General features: G+C 42.5%; 1 protein-coding gene across 31 annotated transcripts in view; it reads left to right on the top strand.

Annotated features, from left to right (window-relative positions):
- PTPRD (protein tyrosine phosphatase receptor type D) overlaps window positions 1-18,981 on the top strand; it is a 1,143,290-nt gene that overhangs the window by 674,915 nt on the left and 449,394 nt on the right. The gene's annotated exons all lie outside the window — the stretch shown is intronic.

The raw sequence follows: 18,981 nt of genomic DNA, 5'->3' as shown, positions 1-18,981 counted from the left end.
GTGGTGTATTGGTTAAGAGCGGTGGACTTGTAATCTGGTGAACTGGGTTCGCGTCCCCACTCCTCCACATGCAGCTGCTGGGTGACCTTGGGCCAGTCACACTTCTCTGAAGTCTCTCAGCCTCACTTGCCTCACATAGTGTTTGTTGTGGGGGAGGAAGGGAAAGGAGATTGTTAGCCGCTTTGAGACTCCTTAGGGTAGTGATAAAGCGGGATATCAAATCCAAACTCTTCTTCTATGCTACTAAATAGAATACACAACCTGTAAAGACGTAGAACCAAGCAGACAGCATGTACCTCTGGTGTACTGGGGTGGAAAGTTGTGAGAGGCATAGGGTGAGAGAAACAGGAGGTTGATTAATGGAGGTGTCTTCAGCTCAGATGCTTCAGTCCAGGAGGAGGAGCTTCTGAAAATGTGCAGCCTTACCTTTCCTTCCTGACAAAACTGTTCCTGAGTCAGCTAGCTACTATACAGTGCTAAAATGTTTACAGTTCAGTTCAAGAATCCAAGCAGATCCTTTGGCACATTTTGTAAAATACAGGGCTGGTCCAATACATTTTGCTGCCTGAGGTGCAGGGCAGTATTGCTTCCCTTCATTCGATACACAGAAGCCAACTGAACTGAAAGTTGAATCTTATTTCAGAATATACGATGCAACAGTGTTCTCCGTCGCACCCAAGGGCAGCAAGTGAGTTCATGGGGCACAGGGTAGAATGTATGGCCTCCAATATTTTGCCACACCCCAGCCCTGCCTCTGCCACTGGACTCTGCCTTATGGTAGGACTGGCCCTGGTGACATACCAAGCCAACTGCAACCCATATGCCTTCTTTCGTGGCTGTTCAGGTGATTAACAGCTTGCTTGTTTCCTGTTTCAAGTCAGCAAAAATAGGTAGTTCTAGTGGATGTATGGAAGTGAGAGCTGGACCATAAAGAAGGCTGATCGCCAAAGAATTGATGCTTTTGAATTATGGTGCTGGAGGAGACTCTTGAGAGTCCCATGGACCGCAAGAAGATCAAACCTATCCATTCTTAAGGAAATCAGCCCTGAGTGCTCACTGGAAGGACAGATCCTGAAGCTGAGACTCCAGTACTTTGGCCACCTCATGAGAAGAGAAGACTCCCTGGAAAAGACCCTGATGTTGGGAAAGATGGAGGGCACAAGGAGAAGGGGAAGACAGAGGACGAGATGGTTGGATAGTGTTCTCAAAGCTACCAGCATGAGTTTGACCAAACTGCGGGAGGCAGTGGAAGACAGGAGTGCCTGGCGTGCTCTGGTCCATGGGGTCATGAAGAGTCGGACACGACTAAATGACTAAACAACAACAAGTGGGTGGGTTGTGTTCAGCTGGGCTTATCAAAATACTGTTAGATTCCATAATTCTAGATTCTAGATTATAACTTGGATTGCTAGTCAGTGTTGAAAACACGGTGCAGAAAGTTCCAGGTTTCCAGTCCTGACACTTTATAAGATGATCAGATGGGAATTTGCCTTTTGCACATTGTTAATGCCATGCACCCTCCTACCAAGTGTTAGTGAAATGTCAGTATTCATGTACAGTGATGCTAACAACCTGGCTCCAGTAAACATGTTTTAAATTATATGTGAACATGCTGTTCAGATATTTGGAGGACAATATGACTGAGTGAAACATGTAGAACAACAGAGACCATATTTTCTTGTGGCTTTTTCCCCCTCATGTAGGAAAGAACATTGTGTTAAGTACTACTTCTTCTGTAGTGGAGAGCATATATTGCTTGCATATGGGAAACACTATATATATTTGGAAATCTATTTCATGTGGTAGAACCATCTTGGAATAAACTATGAACATGTAAACAAAACAACTCAAGTTAATATTTAAAAATGGGTTATGTAAAGGTGAATCTGTTGTTTCCAGCTTCAGTGCAAGATATAGTATGTCGCACCTCAAAACTGGAGGGCCAAGTTTGCTTATGCCTGCAATACATCTTTGTGCCTTGCTGGACAAAGGGACAGACGATTTCTCTGCATATGCCTATGAAAAAGGAGCAAGAAAGTGAAGTAAACTGCAGCATTCTGCAACTTCACATGCTGGGCTTAAGCATTTTGACAAATGCTTTTGATATGATTCCTCTTATAAGATTTTCATTAGGCTCAATAGGTCTTGGCTGGGCATCAAAAGATTCCCGTGCTGCTGAAGGATATTAGATTGCCCCAAACTCAGTAAGTTTGATCTGTTGCATTCTTCCAGGTTCCCCTAAGTCATTTTTGTTAAAATAACAACAGTGGTAATGATGATATGATAATGATGATGATGATGAAGAAGAAGAAGATGATGATAATCATCATCATCACTTTATGGCAAAGGCAGCATGTACCATCAAGAGATTGAGACTTAATGCTCTTTGCGGCTGTTTGTACAGCTCCCAGGCCAGTTCTGCAATGCAGAAGGGCACTGAACAGCCCTTCAACTCCCTGGTTCTTCGCATTTAACATACTTTTAACTGTACATAAGAGCAGGAAATTATTTTCTGCAGTGTATCCGATGAGATCTCGCTCACCATGTGAGCTTTCTGCTTTCCTTTTAGCATCATTCACAATGCAGCCTACTTCAGGAATTTTAGGTCCTTGTCATTTTTTTGGTTCTGGTTCTGCCCCTTCACTGACACAACAACGATGTCTCTACCATTTCTTTTAATCTTTGATTTCATGCATGGTGATAATATTAATTATAGCTTTGCAGGTGGCTAGCATTTCCTCTCCCCCACCATACACACAGCTGCTTATGACACCCTTTTAAGAATATCCTCTTGTCTTATCTTCTTCAGACTACAGCTTTTTTAAGGAGTCAAAAGATTATAGGGGCAACCCAACACCTGGAATGCCATGCTAATCAAAAATAGATTAATCAGCTACTATTTGCACTTGTATGCCCCATTGACTTCAGAAGAAATATACCAATGTCAGTGCTCTCAGAATCCCAGAATCCCACCTCATCCTTCTGATGCGCTTGTTAAACTGGAGTTATTTTGTGACATGCAGCCCTGTTCTCTCCCAGATCTGTTATGTGGGTTCCCCCAACCTTCTGGAGCAGATTGAAGGAGCACAGGAAGAAGGGGGGAAGTTCTGTTGTGCAAATGGAAATATTTGTGCAAACAGGACACCTCTGCTAGATTATATAACCCCATATATACTCAAATAGTGATGACGTTCCAGCTGAACTATTTAAAAATTTAAAAGATGATGCTGTTAAGGTGCTACACTCAATATCCCAGCAAGTTTGGAAAACCCAGCAGTAGCCAGAGGATTGGAGAAGATCAGTGTACATCCCAATCCCAAAGATTATGGTGCTGGAGGAGACTCTTGAGAGTCCCATGGACTGCAAGAAGATCAAACCTCTCCATTCTGAAGGAAAACAGCCCTGAGTGCTCACTGGAAGGACAGATCCTGAAGCTGAGGCTCCAATACTTTGGCCACCTCATGAGAAGAGAAGACTCCCTGGAAAAGACCCTGATGTTGGAAAAGATGGAGGGCACAAGGAGAAGGGGACGACAGAGGACGAGATGGTTGGACTGTGTTCTCGAAGCTACTAGCATGAGTTTGACCAAACTGCGGGAGGCAGTGGAAGACAGGAGTGCCTGGCATGCTCTAGTCCATGGGGTCACCAAGAGTCGGACATGACTAAACGACTAAACAACAACAATATACTCAAATATAAATCCCACTGGGTGTTTACTTACAACAGTGCCTAGATTGCCACCTTATATTTAACATCACACTGTTGTAATCGGCACAGCTAATTACAGTGGATGGTGCTGTTATGTTCTTCTGCATCTGTATTTGTATCAGTTCTTCTCTTTTATGACACCATCCAGACTTTTTCTTCGGCTTCTAAACTGATTGTTTTTAAAGTTGCTGTTTCTTCCTTCCTGTGCTTCCCTCACCCCCCACCCCCAGGATCAAGCTATACTATCATACCTTAGCTACTTTTATTCGAAGCAGAATGTAAATGCATACTGTAAATCATATTATTAAGCACACTCTCTTTATGAGGGTTCCTCTGTGCCATTTAGTGCTTCTCATTTGCTGTGACAGGATATGGATGGAACTGTTAGCTTGAAGTTCTGCTGATATAAAGCGAAGTTGTGATATTAATAAATGGTATAAGGAATTGTGATGTGGTTGAGAAATTGCCAGTTTAGAAAAGGCGGAAGATACTGGAGTTTGATAAACTGTTTTATTAAATGTATAGCACCAGCATAATTAGACTCCTTAATACATGTTTACTTTTTATCAAAATATCTCATCTTTCATAGAACTAACTGAGGTTTGCTACATTTCTTTGTGCCCATGTAGTGTATTCAGTTGAGAGTTAGCCTGTTAGATTGAGTTTGTCTAGATACAGGAGTGTTTAGGGGAAAGGGCTGCAGCCCAGTGGATAAATACGTATTGTGCTTCTTAAATGACCCAAATTCAATTCCTGGCATCTCCAGGGATGAGAGACTCCTTTCTGAAACCTTGGAGAACCACAGCTAGTCATTGTATGCCTGACATGGGGAACCTGTTGCCTTTCAGTTGTTGTTGTTGGACAGAAGCGATGATATAATCGTTCCTTTATAGCATTTAATATATCAGTAATTTCCCAAAGGACATTGTATTTTCAGTGTCCCGTGGTATAGCTATTCCCACTTTAGGCATCATGTTCAAGTATCACACTTGCACCTAATTAAATTTGTGAGTGCAAGACGTACTGTGCTTTTCTGTTGGCCTAAGTGACACAAGGTTAGAGCTTCTGCTTCCAGAGAAAACAGCGATAACCAGAAGTGACAACCTTCTGCTCTCCCAGTGCATTGCAAACTCATGGTACTGTGAAAAGGGAGATGTATCATCATTACAGAAACACATGCTACCAGGGTAATTTTCCAAGGCACCTGTCTGAACCTGATGATTCTTAGGTCCCTTTTGCTCTTTTTTGCACTCCCCAGTGCCAAAATAGAAGGGCTGCAGGCCTGCAGACATATTTGGGAGCAGATGGTCAAACCCACTGTTTTGTCCAAATAGGCTGGTAGGCACACAATTATGTGATTTATTTTCAGCTATGGGTAGCAAGCCAAGCGTCTCCCTTTACTCACCACCTAGGGACACACTCTCTAGGAAAGAGAAGCTCTTCCACCACCACCCTCCCTGAGTAAACTGGCAGCCAGGTTTTTTTTATTAAAAAAATAATAATCCCACTTGTGTGCTGAATTGCATTTTGTCCCTGGACTTGTTCGTTTGTTTGTTTAAGCGATGTCAGAGTAAAAACCAGCCGAGGCAGACAATTTATGCCAGATTAAAAATTGTGCTTAAGAATACAAAAGCTAAAAGAGATGGACAAAGAAAAAAGGTGTCATGGGAGCCTCTGTGAGGAGGAAAGGGAGCACCACGTAAGGTGTGGGAACGCAATGGGGTGAGTGAGGATTAAAAGCTGTATGGGCCCATGGAAGTGGAGCAAATCCATCAGCTATAATAGTCAGCAGTGCTGCTTTTTATAGATTGGTTTTCACTGCTACTTGCAATGTTTTCAATTTGGAAATGAGCAAAGTGTGCCCGTAGAGATGCTGCCCACGGCATTTGTCTGCCCCTGCTACCAGTTTTACAATGTTCATATAGCCACCCCATGGCAGAAAGCATCTCAAAACAAAAACAACATCAAAATACAGTGGTACCTCAGGTTAAGTACTTAATTTGTTCCGGAGGTCCGTTCTTAACCTGAAACTGTTCTTAACCTGAAGCACCACCTTAGCTAATGGGGCCTCCTGCGGCTGCCGCGCTGCCGGAGCAAGATTCCTGTTCTCATCCTGAAGCAAAGTTCTTAACCTGAAGCACTATTTCTGGGTTAGCGGAGTCTGTAACCTGAAGCGTATGTAACCTGAAGCGTATGTAACCTGAGGTACCACTGTACTGTATAAAACAACGGAGGAGGCTGGCCCATTAAGACAAACGGGGCACTGCCCTACCAAGTTCATTCTGCCCTCAGCCATGCCCCACATTTGTACTTAGAAGCGGCCCATTACGTGGCTTGGCCATCGGCTTCTTCCTCCTCAGTGTTGCCCTTGTAGAACTCAGCAGCAAAGAGGATGGGTACAAAACTGGAAATTAGCCTTGTCTGTGGCTATGGCTTCCCTTACCATTGGTCTCCCTTCCTTCTGCCCTTCCAGTCTCAATAGGCATTAGCCACCATTGTAAAACAACAACAACAATAATAAAAGCCCACTAACAAATTTTAATAAGTTAAAACACAATTAAGAAGCAGTTTAAAACTCAAGTCATTGTAGTGAATGATAAATAAATAAATAAATAGCTGATTGACAGCACCCTTCTGAAAAAAGAGTCCCAGGTGTCAGAGAGTTCTAGGACCCAAATGCTGCCCTCACCTTCTGAGATTGCCCATCCCTACTGAATTGATCCATCGACAGAGCAACGCTTTAGACTTGCTGCCATTTTAGCCCCTCCATCTTCCAACTGAAGCTCTTGAACGCAGACATCATCTGGCCTTCATTTTGGGTTTGTCCTATGTTGTTGCTCCCTTGACAGGTTCACATGGTTCTTTATGAAAAGGACAGTAAAGAGAGCTGACTGCGATGGGAGAGGTTGGGTTCACAGGGATCTCTACTTACCCTAGTGCCTTTAATGGTTTTAAAACCCCTACGTAGAGTCCATTAATCCTTTTGAATCTAGTCAGTTGACCAACACAGGAATATAATTAGCCCTGTCTTTAATAGAATAAGCATGGGAAATATAACACAAGACCTGCCCAGTCCTGCTAATGGGACACCAGAGCTTGATTTATGGAACTGTCCTCCCCTAACCAGGTCCTGCTAAACTGCTCCAAAATAATGCCTGTCTCTTAACATCATTTTGTGAAATATGGAGGAAACTTTTTTATTTTCACTCCTAATTCTAGCCCCTTTTAACATTGCTTTAACCACAGCTAATTAATTCAAACTGCAAGAACAGCAGGGTTTGATCTCGGTTGTAGATGTCACAGTGACTTATACGTTCAATGAGGTGATAATTGGTGTCTGGTTAATTCTATTCATGGAAGCTATGGGCTATTTTTTATTTTTTTAAGTAATCCTCACATCCATTACGCAGCATGCAGCACCTATGCTGCTCTCTAGAGATGGGTATTTTTTTTTAATCCAGAAAAGCATAACACCTAATCGTAGTCAGGTATGCAAATCACTCTTTAATTAGATAACTTTGGTCCATACTGGTCTTTTTACTGCAGTTGCACACAAAAGGGGACTGTGATGTTGAACTTTCTATACAATAAATGACTCTTTAAACAAAGTATTGCTGAAAATAATGAAAGAAATAATTTCACAAACTTGGATTGCCTGAACTAGGGTTGACACTGCATCCCAACAGAACCAAATTTGGTGATTTCTCTGAGAGTTTGATTTGCCTTGATGGAACCCACAGTGGATTTCAAGAGAAAGCAGCTTCATTTCTACAGCATTACAAAAAGTACTATTATTACAGGTTTGATAGGTCCTTTAGCAACCTCTAAATGCATACATGTGCCAATGACTTTTACAAAGAGACTTGGAATAGGGCGGATTAAGCCTCCATGAGAAGCGGAAACTAAGAGCACAAATTCATTTGTTGCAAAATGAGCAACGTGATGCTAAAGTCCACTAAGAAGCAAGATTGGTGTGGATAACTTTGCTCAGAGTATTAGATATTTTCTTGTTTAATTGCAATGAGGAATTTCTGATGTAAACTGTTACAATTTTTTATTTTTTAAAAAACAGAGGGGAAATTCAGTGTGTCTGTCTTGTAACAGCATAGATCAGAAAAGACTAGAACCTTTGCAGCCTACATCAAGCAGTGTGACAAGCAAATGGTCCCTTATGAAGGAAAAAAATGGTAAATGTCAAAAATGTTAGTGACCTCCCTGAATTGCAGCTCTTAAAGAGTGTCCTTGGCTCACACATTAAACTGCTAGTGCTAATGTGGCCATTTATTCATCCATTCAAAGCAACAACAAAAATACAGAAGGAAATTAAGGGATCTAAAATGTTTGTAAATTAATACTTTTCTTGCCCACTAAGCTAACTACAAATGATCATTTTAAAAGGAGGAGTTGTGCTTCCATGAGGCAGAAGAATAATTTTTTGCTCTTTGGCATGTTCAGCTGAAGTAGCAACCTCTTAAAATGAGAATTATTATCGCAGGCTTCTGTTTGTGAAAAATATTAGAAGTGATTACTCCTATAAAATATTCAGCTCCACTGCCACTTTTCTATAAAAAGCTCTCTTATTTGCCAAGTTTTGATGAAAAGCTGCAGTTTGCCTTTCATCCTTTGTACAACAAGGTCATTAATATTTCCATGACTTTCCTCACATCAACGTTTTGAGCGTTAAATAAAATGCTGTAATAAATATTGCTCTCTTTAAAAGGTTCTTCACTGAAAGATTAGCACATTATTGCTGTAGCTCCGTAACAAATGTTGCATTCATTTTTCAGTTAATAACAATGTGTAATAGTAATTCAGTTAACATGGGCTGTAAACTAAAATGAAAAGCTCAAATTTCTTGGTTTCTTATAATTACAAACAATGGAATAGCTACAAAACTAAAGAATTAGTTGGAAGTCTTTGAATCACTGTTGAGTTAACTATAGAAGTATTCCAGACACATGATCAACTAATTACTTTAAATAATCTATACTGTTATACACAACCCAGGCTCCAAGTGGTGAGAGATTTCAGGGGTGCCCGCACGTAGCTTGGGGTTGGTTTCCTTAGATTGAAGGTCACTTGAGACTGTGGTATCTTGATGGTATATGGGGGTTTTTTTTGTTGCACATATATATAGGCTGAGCTTAAGATCTGTTAGTAACAGTCCAACTTACAGCAATAACACTCAAACAGATATTTCTCCTCCATTAGACTTCTAGTACAGGGGGAAGGCAAAGCCGTAGCTTTGGTGTCATGAATGAGCCAGCCCCCAGGGAAGGATTGCAGACAGCTCCCAGTGAAGGAAGTAGCCACGAAGAAAGAGGGTTAACTGCCAGGCAAGATGAGCATAGCCTAGTGCCAACTCCCCTGCCCTTAGGAATGCCAGTTGATAAGAGAATGACGAGGGTGAGCTGGAGCCTGCCAACTGTCTCAAGAAGTGCAAAATACCGCAAATAGAGAAGGAAGCAGGTCATCAGGCAGGAAAGAGCAAAGAGACAGTCCCTCAGAGAATGAGGAAGAGGCGAGAGCTGACCCTCTTAGTCCCGGGTCTCAGCGAATGGGAGGGCTACAAGATAGGTTTGTTGTTGTTGTTTAGTCGTTTAGTCGTGTCCGACTCTTCGTGACCCCATGGACCAGAGCACGCCAGGCACTTCTGTCTTCCACTGCCTCCCGCAGTTTAGTCAAACTCATGCTGGTAGCTTCGAGAACACTATCCAACCATCTCGTCCTCTGCCGTCCCCTTCTCCTTGTGCCCTCCATCTTTCCCAACATCAGGGTCTTTTCCAGGGAGTCTTCTCTTCTCATGAGGTGGCCAAAGTACTGGAGCCTCAACTTCATGATCTGTCCTTCCAGTGAGCACTCAGGGCTGATTTCCTTAAGAATGGATAGGTTTGATCTTCTTGCAGTCCATGGGACTCTCAAGAGTCTCCTCCAGCACCATAATTCAAAAGCATCCATTCTTCGGCGATCAGCCTTCTTTATGGTCCAGCTCTCACTTCCATACATCACCACTGGGATAGGAGGTAGGGGGAAAGACGCCAGAGGAAAAAGTTCTGCTGCTTCTGATCTCGCAGGAAGCAGTTATAAGGGCCATCATGACTGATGAGACTAGCGGCATGTTAGAGCCGTCTGGAGTACTTTGTTTGTTTTTGCAATAAATCTTCCTTTTTAATTAACCACACTTGCTGTGTTATCAAGTTGGAAACTGGGACTCCTGACATTCAGCTCAGAGATCAAGTCAGGCCTGTGTATCTATACCCAGCCCAGTTCAAAACGAGACTGGCCCTAGATCTATTGTTTTCTTACATCCTGGATGGGGAATCTGTGGCCCAACAGGGTCAACTTTGGCCTGCAAGGCATTTAAAAAAAAAAAAAAAACACCACACACATCCAACTGCCAGTCAGCTGGCACTACTCTGATGTAGGCAGGCGTGCCAACTCATCAGGGTTTAGCTCTTTTGGAGCACCCTTGATGTTCAAACAAATCAGGGGTTGGAGGAGACCAAGCGCAGAGACAAGCACAGCAAGGCTTCAGTTGCCGGCTCCTTCTCCTCTTCTGCTTCTGTGGAGCAGACGGAGGGCAGAAGCAGCTGAGCACAGTGACCAGTGGCTCCTCTTCCTCCTGCTGTGTAAGGGAAATATGGGGGAAGCAGCCCTCAGCCAGTGGCAGGAGGAGGAAGAAGCCAAGCGCCCCCTGGTTCCTCCCAATGTCCTGATTGTTAGAATTCCTGCTCCGTTATTGCAGTCATGGGATTGTTGTCTTTCACATGACGTGGCACGTTTTGACTCCACAGAGTGGGAAGTGACGGAGATAGGATGCTTGTGTTACTGTGTTCCATGAAGTGGGACTGTTGTCCTTTGTTTTTTCTCTTTGCTGTCTGATGCGAGAGAGAGAGGGACCCATGTTGCAGTGCTCCGTGTGTGTTTATATGTAAATAAAGTAGATTAGCCAAAATGCTGAGTTGCTGAGGTCTGTCACGTGTCTGTTGGCATCGGTTGCTGTGATGCTCAGGCTGAAGAAAGCTTTTAAAGCTCCCGAATGATCGATCAGGAGGGAGAGAACATGCCAGTTGGGCATGTGTCTCTGCCAGGGTCCTACTCGAGTGTAGGCTGAACTCCTGACACTGATGTCATGATGTGAACTCGCACATCTCCACGCAGAGGACATTGCCCCCCCCTCGGCAATCTCCCTTGCAAGTTGGCACCTCTGGACGCAGGTAACATCAGCCTATGGGTGGGAAGGTAGGATCTGATTCTGCATTTGCTGTGTGCACCAGTTTCACTTCTGCTAAAACTGGAGAAGGGCAATATTTTTCCCCCGGTTAGTTGATCCAGAACACATTTTTTCTCAGGTTCCACTCATCACTGGAATGCCGCCTCCTACGGAATGTGGTTTTAACAGCATGGCCACCTCTGCTTTAGAACCTCTTAGCACAGCTTCTCTCTTTTGAGCATCAGGTTTCCCTAAGCTAGCCTACAGAATAAATTGCATAGTCCAGAAAATTTGATTTGCCTAGAAGTTGGCTGCATGGGCCATACATGTATATTTACATTCCTGCACTGGACCACGAGCTGCAAAGCATCAATGGTGTTAAAACCTTATTATCAGCTAAATAAAGACTTTGCGACTTGTTTTCTCTTAATATCCCTGCCCCCTACTACTTTCTATGTGTTTTGCTCTTTTTTTCTGAAAATTGTATCCTACATATAATTTTACTGCATCAGAGTCTATATGTGGTCAAAAATCAGAAAATGCCATGATGAATAAACATATTTGTCTGGTACATATAGAGATAAGGTCTTTTTCACTCTCATAAAACTGTGTATTTTATAGTCTTTCTGCATTTGTCCAAAGGCTTAAATAAACCCTTCAACCCTCACTTGCTTGCTTCAAATTCAAACTACCCCTTCAGAAGAAGATTCTTATTATTGTTGTTGCTATCGTACTGGATATACTGGCACTTGCTATGCTGATTACTTAAATACAGAGTTGTTCAGAAACATCACCTTTGCTTTTGTCTCGTCAAAAGCATCACCTTTGCTTTTGTTTCTTGGAACTATCATCTAACTGATGTGATGAAAGTTCAGGCCCTGTTTTTTAATCAGCAGCAACCTTCCTTCCCCTCGCCCCCAGCAATTGCAAGATGGCTGAACATTTATCCTAAAGGCATACAGTCAGTCCAGTTGCTCTATGTGGAGCAGCTGCATGAATATAGCAGAATGGAAGAAGTGACATCTGATGCTGCTCATCCATGGGGACAGATACCACTTCCTGACGACAATACATGCAAATGTGGCAGCCAGAAATCTGTGTCACTGTCTTTGGAGGCATTGCTTTAAGGAAGTTTTGCTTGTAACCATAGATGTGCCGAGACAAAAGTTACTGCTTTCATGAAGTTGTGGCTTCCAGGATTGCTTTGTGCAATTTCCAGGCAATTTCTTAATTTCTTTCTTTCTTTCTTTCTTTCTTTCTTTCTTTCTTTCTTTCTTTCTTTCTTCCTTCCTTCCTTCCTTCCTTCCTTCCTTCCTTCCTTCCTTCCTTTCCCACACCTCTGGCTGGGTTTCCCCAGCCACTCTGGGTGGCTTCCAACAAAAGATTAAAAATACATTAAAACAGCAGTCATTAAAAATCTTCCCTAAACAGGGCTGCCTTCAGATGTCTTCTAAATGTCAGATAGTTGTTTATTTCCTTGACATCTGAAGGGAGGGTGTTCCACAGGGTGGGTGCCACAACCAAGAAGGCACTTTGCCTGGTTCCCTGTAACCTCACTTGGCCCATAATTTATGTTGCTTATTGACAGAGAAACCCTGGGCCAAATCTCCACATTGGAGAAGGATGGTTGAAGCTTGCCTGCTTAAGGTGGACTTGACCATGGTGTTCATGTCTTCATGGTAGAAATACAGAATATACTTTGAAAGCGGTAGTCGTTTTGTCTTGGGAAATAGGAAAGGAAAATAGTGAAAATATAAACCCTCCTCCAAAAAAGAAGAAGAAAAGACTGGGTGAGAAAAATGGTAAGGGGATCGTACCACACATCACAACCATATATTACTATGCTTCGATGGAAGCACAGAGAGAAAATAAATAGCCTGCTACTCCTTGTGCTCATGCAAGGTTCCCTGATGCAAGACGAACTCTACAAGAATCACCTTGATTTAGCTTTTGACAAGTTGGCATCTTTGAATTGCGAAAATTGCTTTTCCAACCCTTGTGTAAATCTGACTAATCAACTCAAGCCAAGACAGAACCTGACTAATTTAAGTCAAGTTTTCCTTGTGAATAAATAAAATGCTGAAACCTATTATAATCCACTGGTATTCCAGCCTAGGCTGACATGAAATACATTACTGATTCCTCAAGGACTCTACTGTAGAAGAGCCGGTATGGCAAATTCTTCCTAAAGCAATCCTTTCATTTAAAACATTAAATCATATACTGTTACAGTGCTCAGAATAAGACCTTATGAGAGCCGAAGAATGCAAAAGACTTCCTTATACCCAAGGTCCTTAGAGGAAGCACAAGGTACAAATACAAAATCCATCAGTTGCATGCTGAACTGTTCAAATGGCTTAGTACAGGAATAGTGGTGTAATATTGCCCAGATGGTGTGGACTGCAATTCCCATCAGGCCCACCCAATGGCCAGGGATGATTGGCGCTGTAGTCCAACAATATGTGGAAGACACCAAGTTGGTTACTGCTGGCATAGCACAACAATATGGACAGGGGCCAAGGCAGCATGCACTATCACCCAGCAAAGCAATTGTTGCTGGGGGCTTAGTGCGAGGGAAGGAGCAGAACTGCCATAGTTTTCATGGGCGCAATGGAGAGCTAAGGAGTTGAATTGTTGTGTGAGGATGGAGGAACTGCTAAACAGGGAGAGTGGATGGTGCCTGAGCTCTCCGCACTCTAAATACACCCCACCCCAGTGCAATTGCACCTCTCAAGCTCATGAGCCTTTTTTGCTATTAGCTAGAAGTTCATAACAGTAGCTGATTTCTTGAGAGAACACATACTGTGAGCACCTGTGCTGTCCTTGAATCACACCTATTTTCAGACAGCATGAGAAAGCAGGGGGCAGAATTAACATAGCTTATTACACATTTTCACTTTCATCCTGGTAGACCCATAATACATGGCAAATGGGATGCCCTCTTTCTCTGCTGCTCTCTCCAAGGGAGCATTATTTCTGGGAATAACAAAAATTGGGTCAGCACTTACTCCTGGCACATAATGGCCTAAGAAGTAAAATACTATACGCATTCCCCAGCCTCTATTCACAAGGGGATTCCTGTAGAGTTCTCATTTACATTTCTCATCTAAACTATTCATGCACAGTGCTTGATAACGAATGCCCTGTGCAGGCACATCTTTTAATTACATCTCTGAAAACAAATACCCTGGGATGCAGGCTTAAAACAGTTTCCTCCTAAGTAGTCCTGTTGAAATTGAGTAGCTTACAACAGAATGAATGCCAGCTGAAATATGGGGAGTAAGTCTGTAAGCAAAAGGCAACTTTTGTATTTGTCACTCTTTGAGTTATGATTTTCATCATGCTTGTTCATGGTGCAGAATGCACAGAACTAGGAGAGCCAGTATGAACCCCATAGTGCTGGGATTGGGAAAATCAGATTCAGATGCTACATCAAATCTGCATGAGTAGTTCTCAAACCAGCAAATGAATCAGCACACAGAAGCTGCTTCCATGTACCATTGCTCCTTGGCTGGATTGGGGCACATCTAAATATTTTAATTAGCCACTGCTGAGCCTATGTGTTAAGAAATTACATGACATTTTAAAGGTACCACTTAAAATTTAATTTTTAGTTATTATTATTTTCTCCCCTGAAAGAAAAAAGAGGGAGATAAAAATAATTGTGTAAGGGAAGCCTTGAAAGGCTGTGTGCAGTGCGTTCTTCTTTCACCTTTAAAGAAAACAGGGGCTAAAAATGTGCTGGTTTCAATATGGCAGATTATATTATGAATAATAAATTTATTTTCATTCCAGTTATTTTAGGTTCTCAGCAGGACCCCTTTAAGGCATAAGCATAACAATCAAAACTGGATTAGCTTCACAGACTATGTGTGCAACTGGTTTCATCTCTTCTCAGTGAACAGATCTAAAGGGAGTTTGACTGCATGCTGATTGACGGAATCCCTAATACTTTCCCTGCCTAAGTCAAACAGCCTCACTCAAAACACTTCTGTGCAGGCACAACATCTTGCAGTTTTCACAGCTTTCTGAACATCAGCATCTTCTCCCGCCCTGAACGTAAATAAAATTGTTTCCAGGACCCAACAGCTGGCACTTGCTGGTTGAAGGAGTGAACAGGAAGACAATGTGTTCACAGGATTACAGAACAGGCTGAGAGGGGGAATTTAGGCAGAGTTTTATAAGCTTAGTGAGCCAGAAAATAGATTGGGGTGCACAGAGGAAATAATGTGTCAGTCAAAGCTAAGTTTGCAGATATAAGCCTCCATGACAGAAGAGCAGCCACAGGCTCTCATCGCCCTCGGAACTTCAACTCTTACCTCTGAGCTTGGTGTGAAACTCGAAGCAGGTGTTTGGGAGAGATCTGATTCTCCAGTTGCTTTTGCCATGTCCCCAGCAAGAACACAGCAGCAGTGCAAACAACTGGAAAGTGCAAGTGACTGTGGAGTGGAGCCAAGGAAGACTTCAAAGAGGAAAGTCCTTCCATCAGCCACACAAACACAGTATTGCAGCTGTTTCATCAAATGTCTGGTTTTCAGCTCCCTGCAATTGCACACCTTCCCATTATTACCACTGTTGACAGCATAGTACCTGCAAATCACTAAATCCTTTTCCTGTAATATCTGCATATGACTGGAACATTAGGAGCTTTTACAGTACCATCAGGATGTAAATATAGTGAGCTCTGAGTGAGACTGCAATCATGTTCTCTTCCTACAAGGTAAAAGAAAAGGGGGAGGGAATGCATGCCTGTGTCCTTCCTCTCTGTAATCTGATCTGCAACTGGTGAGCTAAAAAAAGAAAAATACAGTGAAGAAGACAGACAAGTTTCTAGCACAAAGCCTTATTGGTAATACTATGCAAATTGCCCCAAAGGCAGCCACACTAACATTCTAACTTCTACTTTTGGAAGAATGTCTGTTATGATTGTGACACACAGTAATTAAGGGGACCGTCTGTTCAGTTGCATCCTCAGTATCTGTTTCATCATTTCACTTTAAGCATTTTTTTAGTTCTGCCAGAGGGAATGTGTCCTAACACCAGAGAAGGAAAAGAAGATTAAAGGAGTCCAGGATGGAATGCAATGAAGTGTATGGTTTTCTCACCTGTGCTGCATTCTTCTTCTTCTTCTTCTTCTTCTTCTTCTTCTTCTTCTTCTTCTTCTTCTTCTTCTTCTCTTCTTCGGTGATCCCTCGTAGCCGAGTAAGATTGTCTTCCATGAACACAGTCTTAACAGTGAGTCTGGAGGTGTCTGTGGAGGCCAATTCTGGATCCACACATCCTTCCATAGTGGGGATATAGGTTTCTGGGTTGGAGTTGATCAAGGTGAGGGTTTGCCAAATGTGCCTTCCTTTTAGCATGTTTCTCCCTTTCGGCCTGAGTTCGAGCATCTTCAAAGTCCATGACACCTTTGGTAAAGGCTGTTCTCCAATTGGAGCACTCACAGGCCAGTGTTTCCCAATTGTCAGGGTTTATACTACTTTGTTAAAAAACAGATTTGCCTTGAGAGAGTCTTTAAACCTCTTTTGTTGACCACCAGCATTATGCTTTCCATTGAAATAGAGAGTTGCTTTGGAAGACCATAATCAGGCATCTGAACAACATGACCAGTCTAATGAAGTTGATGTTGAAGAATCATTGCTTTGACACTGGTGATCTTTGCCTCTTCCAGTACACCGGCATTTGTTTGCCTGTCTTCCCAAGTGATATGTAAAAAATTTCAGAGACACCATTGATAGAATCTTTTGAGGAGTTGGAGATGGTGTTTTAAGTGTTCCGTGTTTCACAAGTATACAGTAAAGTTGGTAGTACAATAGCTTTTTAAACAAGGATTTTGCTTTTGCTGTGAATGTCCTGGTCCTCAAACATTCTGCACTTCAATCAGGAGAAAGCTGTACTCGCAGAGCTCAGACGATGCTGGATTTTAGCATCAATGCAGGTCCTTGTAGAAAGATAGCTGCCAAGGTAGGAAAAGTGATCAACATTTTCCAACGTTACACCATTAAGTTGGATTTGTGGTACTTCAGAGGAGTTGTTTTGTGCTTGTTGGTGCAGCACTCTGGTTTTTGGGATGTTGAACGATAGGCCAAGCTTTTCGTAAGCTTCTGTGAAGCTATTTAGGATGGTTTGAAGGTCATCCTCTTAGTGTTCACACGACATTGCCATCAGCATATTGAAGCTCTATGGCGGAAGTTATGGTAACCTTACTCTTTGCTTTCAGCCTACTCTGCTGCATAGAGGGTTGTTAACAGATCACTAACTGTGACTTAAAACAGCATACCAATGCACAACGGGATGCAAAATGCTAATCCAGCATTAATGTCAGGCTTTGGGGAATCAGCTTCCTCCCCTATGGCTATGAATGATAAGATCAAATGGAAGGAACGTCTTACCAGTGTCCATTCATTCTGACCCCAGATTTGTAACAGTTTGCAAAAATGCTACAAAAATGCTTGGATCTGCTGGATCCAAGGAGGGTCTACCATGGACTCAGCTAGATTGGTAGAGAAAAAGTGTTTTATACGTGTTGTATATGCGATTCAACACCGTGACATCAGATGGCGCTGTGGAGTCCCGTCTTTCCCTACCGGATTTCCCTGTATGAGTTTTCAACGTGTTTAACTCAGGCATCCCCAACCTTCGGCCCTCCAGATGTTTTGGACTTCAATTTCCATCATCTCTGACCACTGGTCCTCTTAGCTAGGGATCATGGGAGTTGTAGGCCAAAACATCTGGAGGGCCGCAGGTTGGGGATGCCTGGTTTTACTGAATTGCGTCTTTGACATGTCTAGATCCAGCCCTGGTCACACTGCTTTGGGAAGGGAAGTAGCAGCAAGGGACACTTGAACTTCCTCAGCCAGCTCCAAAGTTCAGTGTAGTATGACCCCACCTCTCCAATCCCTAATTTCTCCGGCATGTGTAGAGGAAAAAGCATGGAGTGAAGTCAGTGACAGCCACAAATTAGGGTCTGCTAATAAGCCAAACCAAAATGTGTGGGCCTCAGCTGCTGCTTATCCTTTGGATATTCCAGGATCAACGACTTGGTTTCACCTCTTCAGAAGCACAACATTTTTGTTTAATGACATCCTCGTTACTGAGTTAGGCATACAGTTTAGCTGGAAAGAGCACAGGGGAATTGTGCAGTAGGACCTGAAATAAATGGCTGAACCAGCTTGCACAAAAGAAAGGGGCAGGAAATATTCCAGTCACTTTGCCATTGCTAGAAGGCAATTGAAAGAGAGGGGAGGAGAGCCCGATCAGCCAGTTTTTCAGAAGACTGTCATCCTAACAGCCTGCTGCTATCACCATATTTATATATATTTTTGTCAGGTTAATGCAAGTCATTTACACCTGGCAACTGGCGCAGTCCTTAGGAATCATGTGTAAGCTTCTACACCACTGGGTGTTATTTTGGTTTCTAGTAACACCAAGCCAAAATAGAATATCATGCTTAGAAACCTTTAGCAAAAGCATGTCACAGTCTTTCCTTACCTGCAGTCTAATTTGTTCCCTTGCTGCTTTGAATACAAACTTAGTCAATTAATTTCCCAGCGCAAAACAATCTTTTTGAGTAACTGGGATGATTCCTTTGTTGTGTATAATTTCTCCTATCTGTTTTTCAGTTTAAGACTAAAAATAGACCATACTACTCAAGAACTGTGATTTAAATACAAACATAATATATATCAAAACATCTTGCTGTGTAGCAGTACAAATGTACCATCATATAAATATTTCTTGTTGCCTAGTCATCTTAAATTTTACACTGTAACATGCTACAAAAGGAGTTTTGCGGTGGCAGGCAAACCTGATTTTGCTGAGTTGCTTTAATGCCATGGAGTGCAGGGCATGGCAGGCAAGAAGAGGCTCTGTCAATATCCTGGAGAGGACAAGATAAACATCAGGCCTTGAAGAAAATAAATTTGGGAAGATATAGGAAAGGAATCGGCTGGTGCTTAAGGATCCTGATCCAATGAAACATAATATATTTTAAAATGAAGGGGACTTCTCCTAGTAGGATGGCGTTCCAAGTTCAATTTTTACTTTTGCACTGTGCCTGT

This window comes from Podarcis filfolensis (genome assembly GCF_964270895.1).
Source record: "Podarcis filfolensis genome assembly, chromosome: 17".
Lineage (NCBI taxonomy): Eukaryota > Metazoa > Chordata > Lepidosauria > Squamata > Lacertidae > Podarcis > Podarcis filfolensis.
Note: the sequence above shows the minus strand (reverse complement) of the source record. Positions and strands in the feature narration are given on the sequence as shown.